We start from the raw sequence: 8,962 nt of genomic DNA on the forward strand, positions 1-8,962 counted from the left end.
GTGAGGGCATGGCCCTGCCCTTCAGAGTGGCCATGTGGTTCCAGTGTGCACAAGGTCTATTGCTGGGCAGATCTCCAAGCAGCAGGGACTGCAGTGCTGGGAAGATCCTGGCCTGCATGTGAGGAGCAGAGGTGGTGTGAGCAGAGATAGGACTGGCCCTACCTCAGAGCACCTGGGAAATCCACACAGGGTCACCCTCAGTGTTTGTGTTGGGCTTCTTTTAGTGCTCAGTGCCCAGGAATTTTCCAGATGGAGAAAGATGGTGTCTGTTTCTAAATGCGGGCAGGAAGATCATGAGGGGAGCCTCATCTTGTCCATCAGGCACTGTACCCAAGACATAGTTTTGATCCCAGTGGTGACTTCAGGAATTCCTTTTGGGCACTCAGGAGACCTCAGACACCTGAGTGCTGCCAAGATTTAGAGCACTGAGTGGGGCTGCAGGCTAAGAGCCCTAAGGGACTTTTTTACTAGTGTAATTGGAAATCACACTGAGTTGTTGGCAGCAAAAGTGAAACCTCAGATCCTTTTGGTGGGGCAAAAGTCCCCTGAAACAAGCCATGAGAAGGCAGAGGGTCACTGCACTGTGGGGACCCCAAGTTGCTGTGGGGATGCTCTGTGTACTGCAGCCATCTGCCCACTTACCTCTGTCTGCCTGTAGATGGTTGGTGGTGGCCAGAAACTTTGTCTTTGGTCACTGGATGCTCCCCTGGAGCTGCAGCAGCCCATGGATTTGTTGGGTTCACAGGCAGTGGAGATTTCATTGCGTAGGCTGAGTGTGACTCTCAGCAATCCTAACCAGTGAATGACCAGTGAATGGTTGGTGACCTGCTGCACCACTTTGACACACACAGGTTGATGGGAATGGATGGCAAATACCTGAGGGCACTGAGGGAGCTGTTGGCAGTGCTCACCAAGCCACTTTCCATCTTGTACAGCAGTCCTGGCTCAGTGGGGATGTCCCAGCTGACTGGAGATTGGCAGACGTGATGCCCTTCTACAGGAAGGGCCAGAAAGAAGGTCAGGGGAACCACAGACCTGCCAGGCTGATCTTGGTGCCAGGGAAGGTCCTGGAGCAGGTCATCCTGAGTGCCATTCTGCACCATGTGACCCAGGCGACCAGGCCCAGTCAGCAAGGGGTCATGAAGGGCAGGTCCTCCTTCACCAACCTGGTCTCCTTCTATGACATCTCCCTGCCAGGGGATGAGGGCAGGCTGTGGGTGTTTTTTACCTGCACTTTAGCAAAGCCTCTGGCAGCATTTCCCACAGCATCCTGCAGAACCTGGCTGCTGCTGGCTTGCCTGGGTGGAGGCTTCCCTGGGTCAACCACTGGCTGCTGGATGAGCCCAGAGACTGCTGTGTGGAATGGAGCTGGATGCAGCTGGTGGCCGCTTGCAGCTGGTGTTCCCTAGGTCTCAGTGCTGGGCCAGGTCTGTTAGATGTCTTTACCCTTGATCTAAATGAGGTAATTGAGTACACCCTCAGTAAGTTTGCAGATTACATCAAATCAGGTGGGAGTGTTGCTGGAGGGTAGGAAGGATCTGGCCAGGCTGAATTGATGGTCTGACATCAGTTGTATGAGGTTTAACAAAGCCAAGTGCAAGGTTTTGCACTTGGGTCACAACAATCCCATGAACACTCCAGACTTGGGACAGAGTGGCTGGGAACTGCCCAGCAGAAAAGGCCCTGGGGGCATTGGTTGACAGCAGCTGAAGATGAGGCAGCAGTGCCCAGGTGGCCAAGGAGGCCACCAGCAGCCTGGCCTGGATCAGCAATAATGTGGCCAACAGGAGTAGGGCAGGGAATGTCCCCATGTACTGGGCACCTGGAATCCTGAATTCAGTTTTGGGCCTCTCACTCCAAGAATGACATTGAGAGGATGGAGCAGGTCCAGAGAAGGGCAACAAAGCTGGGGAAGGGTCTGGTGAACAGGGCTGGGGAGGAGCAGCTGAGGGAACTAAGGTTGTTTAATGTGAAGAAGAGGAGACTGAGGGGAGACCTCTTTGCTCTCTACAACTCCCAGAACGGAGTGAGGTGAGGCTTGGCCTATTCCCCCTAGTGTCGGGTGGTAGAATGAGAGAAAATGGCCTGAAATTTCACCATGGGAGGCTTAGTTTGGATATTCAGACATAAGTTATCAGGGATTGGAACAGGCTGCCCAGGGAGGTGCTGGACTCACCATCCCTGGAGGTGTTCAAAAAGATTGTGAAACATAGCAGTTGGGAACATGGTTTAATGGCCATGGTGGTGTTGTGTTTATGATTGGACTGGATGATCGTAAAGGTCTTTTCCAACCAGAACAGTTCTATTATTCTATGATCCCATTGTACACCCCATCATGCAGCAGCCTGCAGGAAAACCAACCAACACAACAAACAGTTAAATACTATACAGAGAGTGATGAATGGTGGAGCCCTCAAAGGTTGAGTTTAGCAAAAGCCACCTGGTTAGTCAGCACTAGAGGAACTCTCGGTCAAGCTGGTCCTGCCCCATCACAACTTTTACAAACTGTAGGAGGGGATAAAGTCTCCAAAGTGCACATAAAATAATGCTGTGGAAATCAGTCAGGGCTGGTCTTGCCTCAGGCAGAGAATCATTGTGCACAGGATGGGTGATAATGGAGCATGGTGAGGTCCAGTGTGTGCCTCAAGGGGATTTGGTTTAAATGAGGATAACCAACACATGACTGCATGTCATGTTAATTGCTCTCTGTGGCAGTTTGAGTCTGATGTCTAGGAAATTTTCTACACATCCTGAGCAGAAAACTGGTAGAATGTAAACAAATTACCATTGGATGTAAAGGGGAAATAATGATAAGGTCTAAATGATCCCATTGGTCTGAAAACTGGCATAAAGTTAGTTGTATAAACTAACTTTGCTCTCTCTCAGCTCTAGCAGATACTGGCTGGGGGCTTTTGCTTGGCTGTTGCTGACCTTGGCTGCTTTCTTGTTGTTGCTAGGTAATTAACAAGTTACTCTCTGCTCTTCTGAAGGGCACAGAGAGGGGGAAGGTATTGGTAGCCCCCTGGTTTTGTCCAGGGGGGTCCTTGAGTTGTTTATTATCTGTAAATATAGGTAAATATTGTATATTTTATACATATTCTTTGTATTCCATATTTCTAGGTTGTAGTTTGCTTGTAAATTGTGGCAGTTTAAGCTGGGTGCCTCCTGTTGCTGCCACACAAGATACACCTCCAGTGCCCCAAGTGTCCAGCCTGGTGGGCTGTGCATTTCATACCCATAATGTCCTGCTCCCTATAAATCCATCTGCAAAGTCTCACACTTCTTTCTTCCCTCGCTGCTCCCATGGGAGATGCTCCCTATCTGGTAATCAAAGGGGAGTTATCTCAAGGCCCCTTAGGCCTGTCTAGGCCTAATGCCAGGAGGAGAAGGGAGAAGGGAAATCTCAGATCTGCCCAGCTGAGATTGGAGGGGGGGGGAAGAAAGAGCCCTGGGGGTTTTGGGTGTACCCTCACATAGGGAGAAGGGAAATGTTGGTAGGCTCTTGGGTATGCTGTAAGGGGATTCTGTATGCTTTGGTATCTCTTTTGTCACTATGCTTGTAGTTCTCGATAAAACATTTTACTGCTTTTCCATTTAAACTTTCCATCACTTCTGCAATCCATTTGTGTGAGTCTCATTTTTCTGCCCCGGTGGGAGGCAAGAGAGGATCTGTCTGTCCTCAAACCAGGACAAAATACAGCTTCATTTGCTTCCATCCCAAACTGAACTGGCAATTTTATTGTGGGAGGTAGTTCTCCAAATTAGTTAGAAGACCATTTCAGCCACCACACTCTGTTACCCTGCCCTGTCTGTCACCACTCCCACTGTCTCTAGGTGCTCTGTCAGTGCTGCCAGTGTGAGAATCACTTGGGTTAACAAAGAATTAACTTTGGTCAAACAAAGAGAAATGCTGTGGTGATGGAACCAGAATTGACTTCAGTGTGCCACAGTCCTAAGCTGCACAGCATCCTCCAGCTGTGAGCTTTGTCATCCATTCATGACAACACTGCCCAACCCTGTTCTGCCGACAATAAACTTTACAGCATTCCTTGGGCCCAGAGTATCAGGACACATGGAGCCTGTCTTCAGAGGTGTGCCCAGCGAATGAGATCAGTTACAGCTCTTTTCCTTTGTTGTGGCCCAGCACATGATTGGAAGGAAACACCTGCTCAGGAAATGTCTGACCATGCCTAGAACGAGGTGCAGGTAGAAAAAGAGAGCAGAGAGAATTTGGCAAATTTCTCATCAACATGTTTGGCTTGCTGGAACTGACCACTGCCATGAAATAGCTGAGTCCTGCTGCACCCCATTGGATGTCTGCTCATTTTTTGTTGTGTTGGCTTCATAACAGTGTCCTTCTTCAGTGCCTCCTTCACAGTGAGGGAGAGCTGCCAAGGTCTTTGTCCAAGGGAGCTAAAGCTAGGGTGAGACATTCAATCAGCTGAGTGTCCCTTGGCAGCACTCACCAACAGTGTATTCCTGAAAACAGGAAAGAAATTGACCATATTGCCAAGTGACAAAATCCCTGAAAGGAGTCTCAGGCTTTTGCCCTGAGTGGACTGGAAGAGCTGCCAGAGAAGGAAGGAGGACTCAGGCCCAGGCTTAGATGCAACAGAACTTTAATGAGTCTAGGGAACAGAAGGAGGTGGCTCACAGGGAGCATGGAGTGGATGGGGTGGATCTGGTGCATGGTGTCCATCTGCCAGCCTGCAGAGGGTGGGAGACCAATAGGTCCCCAGAAGCTGGCATTGGGACAGAAAAGGGAAAAGAATGGAAGAAGGCAAGAATGATCTTCTGTCCAGCATCATACTTTCATGTTTTCAACATTCTTGTGCAAGGATTTTGCCAGCAGCTCTAGCAGGGGCGGCAGGATCTGCAGCAGTAGCGGTTGGTGATGCAGGAGAGATCAAAGCCCCCAGAGTTGATGGGCACTCCCTCAGAGCTGAGGATGCTGCCAACAGCAGCAGAGGTGGAAGAGCCCACAGCAGTGTTCTGAGGGAAGGAGCTGAGGATGGGTCCAGGCAGGGTCACTATCACAGGGGAGGGCTCAATGACAACAGTGGAGTCCTGGCACCTGACACAGCAGGGCTCATTGCAGCTGTTGGCCAGTGGGGTTGGGCCACAGGGCTGGCAGCAGGGCTCACAGGGCTTGCAGCAGGACATGGCTTGGGGCTGGAGGTGCACCTGAGAGAGAACAAGGGAGAAAGAAAACAGAGAAACATGAGGAGCAGCTATGAACCCTGCCACAGTGGAGCCCCTTCTGACCCAGCACTCACTGCCCACCTCAAAGTTCAGCAGCTAAGTCTCAGCCTTTCTGCAGAAGATCCCCTTCCCTCTCACAGGAGAAAAACAGCCCCTATCACCAGAACTCATATGTCATGAAGAATCCTGCTGTTGAAAGAGGAGCACAGGCTGCAGACTCACCTGGTTCCCAAGGAGGAGGAGATGAGAGGAGTGGATGAGAGAGCAGAGAGCTGAGCTGCATTTTATAGCAGTGCTGCAGTGCCTCAGGCCCAGAGGCAGCTTTGTGGAAGGAAGAATTCTGTGAGCAGCTCATGACAAATGCAAACCATCCCAGCTGATGGGACAGGCTGTGTCCTGGTTTCCTGCTCTGTTGCCATTTTCATTTCCTGCCCTCTGTCACATCCTTTCCCATTGGAAGGCTTCTGTAAGTGCCAAGGATTTCTGCAACACGTGGGTGCGGTCAGGAGACTCATCTCAAGTGCTGGTGGCATTCCATGCATGCAGATGATATGCACCTGGGTCAGTCCTGAGGGCTTGTTTGTAGTCAAGTTGTCAGAAATGGGCACTGTTAGAATAGAATAGAATAGAATAGAATAGAATAGAATAGAATAGAATAGAATAGAATAGAATAGAATAGAATAGAATAGAATAGAATAGAATAGAATAGAATAGAATAGAATAGAATAGAATAGACCAGGTTGGAAGAGACCTTCAAGATCATCGTGTCCAACCTGAGACTGTGTCCTCTTGCTCTGGTGCTGGCTGCCTGGGAGAAGAGACCAACTTCTGCCTGTCTACAACCCTGCTTCAGGTAGTTGTAGACAGCAATAAGGTCACCCCTGAGTCTCCTCTTCTCCAGGCTAAGCAGCCCCAGCTCCTTCAGCCTCTCCTCATAGGGCTTGTGTTTTCCAAGCCCCTCACCAACTTCGTTGCCCTTCTCTGGACTCGTTCCATCAAGTCAACATCCTTCCTAAACTGAGGGGCACAGAACTGGACACAGTACTCATACTTCTCCTCCAGATGCCCAAGGTCTGCCATGTGGGAAGAATTATCACAGCCTTGTATCTTGCTCATCTCTCTCTGATGGCCATTCATGGTTCCACACAGGTGGGCTTCTGCTGGTAGTTTTTGACCCAACTGCAGCAATAGCTGTGCTCTCAGGACAGTTTTGTTGGGTTCACTTCATAGTTTCAAAGTTTCATTCAGGGTTGGAAGGGACCACAAGGATCATCTAGTTCCAACCCCCCTGCCATGGGCAGGGACACCCTACACTAGATCAGGCTGGCCAGAGCCTCATCCAGCCTGCTCTTAAACACCCCCAGGGACAGGGCCTCGACCACCTCCCTGGACAACACATTCCAGGGCTTCACCACTCTCATGGGGAAGAACCTCCTCCTCACATCCAGCCTGAATCTCCCCACCTCCAGCTTCATTCCATTCCCCCTAGTCCTATCACTCCCTGAGATCCTGAGAAGTCCTTCCCCAGCCTTCCTGTAGCCCCCTTCAGATACTGGAAGGCCACAATTAGGTCATCTCGGAGCCTTCTCTTCTGCAGACTGAACAGCCCCAACTCCTTCAGTCTGTCCTCATAGGAGAGGTGCTCCAGCCCTCTGATCATCCTCGTGGCCCTTCTCTGGACACGTTCCAGCACCTCCACATCCCTCTTGTAATAGGGGCTCCAGAACTGGACACAGTACTCCAGGTGGGGTCTCACCAGGGCTGAGTAGAGGGGGAGGATCACCTCCCTTGACCTGCTGGCCACACTTCTCCAGATGCAGCCCAGGATCTGATTGGCTTTGCGGGCTGCAAGTGCGCATTGAGAGCTCATGTTGAGCTTTTTATCCACCAGCACCCCCAAGTCTCTCTCCTCAGGGCTACTTTCCAGCCAGTCACTGCCCAGCCTGGATTTGTGCCTGGGATTGCCTCGACCCAGATGCAGGACCCTGCACTTGCTCTTATTGAACTTCATGAGGTTGGCTTGTGCCCACCTCTCCAGCCTGTCAAGGTCCCTCTGGATGGCCTCCCTTCCCTCCAGCTGTCTGCTGCACCACACAGCTTGGTGTCATCAGCAAACTTGCTGAGGGTGCACTCAATGCCACTGTCCATGGCACCCACAAAGATGTTGAATAAGACAGGTCCCAGGACTGATCCCTGAGGGACTCTGCTTGTCACTGGCCTCCACTGGGACATGGAGCCATTGACAGCCACTCTTTGGGTGCGGCCATCAAGCCAGTTCCTTATCCATCTAGTGGTGCACCCATCAAACCCATGTGTCACCAGTTTGGAGACCAGGATGTGGTGCGGGACAGTGTCAAAGGCTTTGCTCAGGTCCAGGGCATCCTGCCCTCTCTGTGTGCTCTCTGTGGGTCCTCAGGAGCAGGTCTGGGGCCTGTTTTTCCTGTGGGTTCTTGAGTCCTATTCTGCTAGTATGGTTCCCAAAGCCTCCTCAGCAGAGTTCCCCCTTTCCTGATGTTTTCCTGGCTTCCTGTGAGCACACAGATTGTTGCATGGCTCCATGTAGGCAGGCAGGAACACATGGGTTTCACCCTGCACCTGTGTGATTTGAATCCTGAGGACTTGTACCAGGTCACACAAGACTCTCCTGGCCATTGAACTGAATGAAGCAGCAGGTTGCTGTGGCCAGAAGAAGTCCCTCTCCAACTGAATGTTGGTGCCTTTGACCTGGCAGAGAAGTGCTCAGAGAACAGAAATGTAGCCTCTGCCTCCTGAGCACTCTTTTTTTTGCTTTATGTCTTGGGATAGTTTTTTCCTAAGTTCAACCTAAACCTCCTTTGGTGCAACTTGATGTCATTGCCTCTTCTCCTATAGTGTTTTTATCTGGTGAACAGACAGACCATCACCTCAACCCAACCACCTTTCAAGTAGTTACAGGTCTTCCATGAGACTCCTTTTCTTCAGGCTGAGCAACCCCAGTTCCCTAATCTGCTTCACAGGAATCTCCTGCTCTAGAACCTTCACCAGCTTCAGTGGTCTTCTTTGGACATGTGCCAGCACCTCAGTGTCCTTCTAGGAGTGAGGAGCACAAGCGTGAACTCAGATTTTGATCTGAAACCATAAGAATGTCCGGTACAGGGGGAAGATACTATGATACTATGATGCTAAGATCCTTGCCCTACTCTTCCTGGCCACACCACTGCTGATCCAGGTGAGGATGCTGTTGGCCTTCTTGGACACCTGGACACATGATAGATCATATTCCACAGCCTGTTGACCATTACCCCAGGCCCTTTTCTTCCAGGCAGTTTCCATTCACTCTTTCTCAAACATGAAGCATTCATGGCATTGTTGTGACCCAAGTGCAGGACCTGGCACTTGGCCTTGTTGAATCTCATTCCATTGGCCTCTGCCTATCTCTCCAATCTGTCTAGATCCCTCTGTAAATCTTCCCTACTCTCACAGCAGATCAATTCTACTGCTCAATTGTCATCTACTAACTCACTGAGGGTGCCCTTGATCCTCTCTCCCAGATGAAGATGTTATAGAGAGCAAGCCCCAGTACTGAGCCCTTGGGAAGGACCACTTATGACCAGACACCAATTCTCCACCACTCTTTGGCTCTGGTTATCCAGCTGATTTTTATCCACAGCTTGGACAAGCAAAGAATACTGCTGACAGCCCACAAAAGGAGCCCCAAGAACACAGAAGATGATGCCAGACTGAATGACAGTGATGGTGGCCATTGCTGTGATAAGGACTG

At 50.5% G+C, this 8,962-nt stretch overlaps 1 pseudogene; it reads right to left on the minus strand.

The window, feature by feature from the left end:
- Nucleotides 1-4,602: 4,602 nt before the first annotated feature.
- Nucleotides 4,603-5,557, minus strand: LOC137456210 (feather keratin Cos1-1/Cos1-3/Cos2-1-like; annotated as a pseudogene).
- Nucleotides 5,558-8,962: the final 3,405 nt, after the last annotated feature.

This window comes from Melanerpes formicivorus, unplaced genomic scaffold (assembly GCF_026170545.1).
Source record: "Melanerpes formicivorus ecotype bairdi unplaced genomic scaffold, bMelFor1.0.p_v2 SCAF_119, whole genome shotgun sequence".
NCBI lineage: Eukaryota > Metazoa > Chordata > Aves > Piciformes > Picidae > Melanerpes > Melanerpes formicivorus.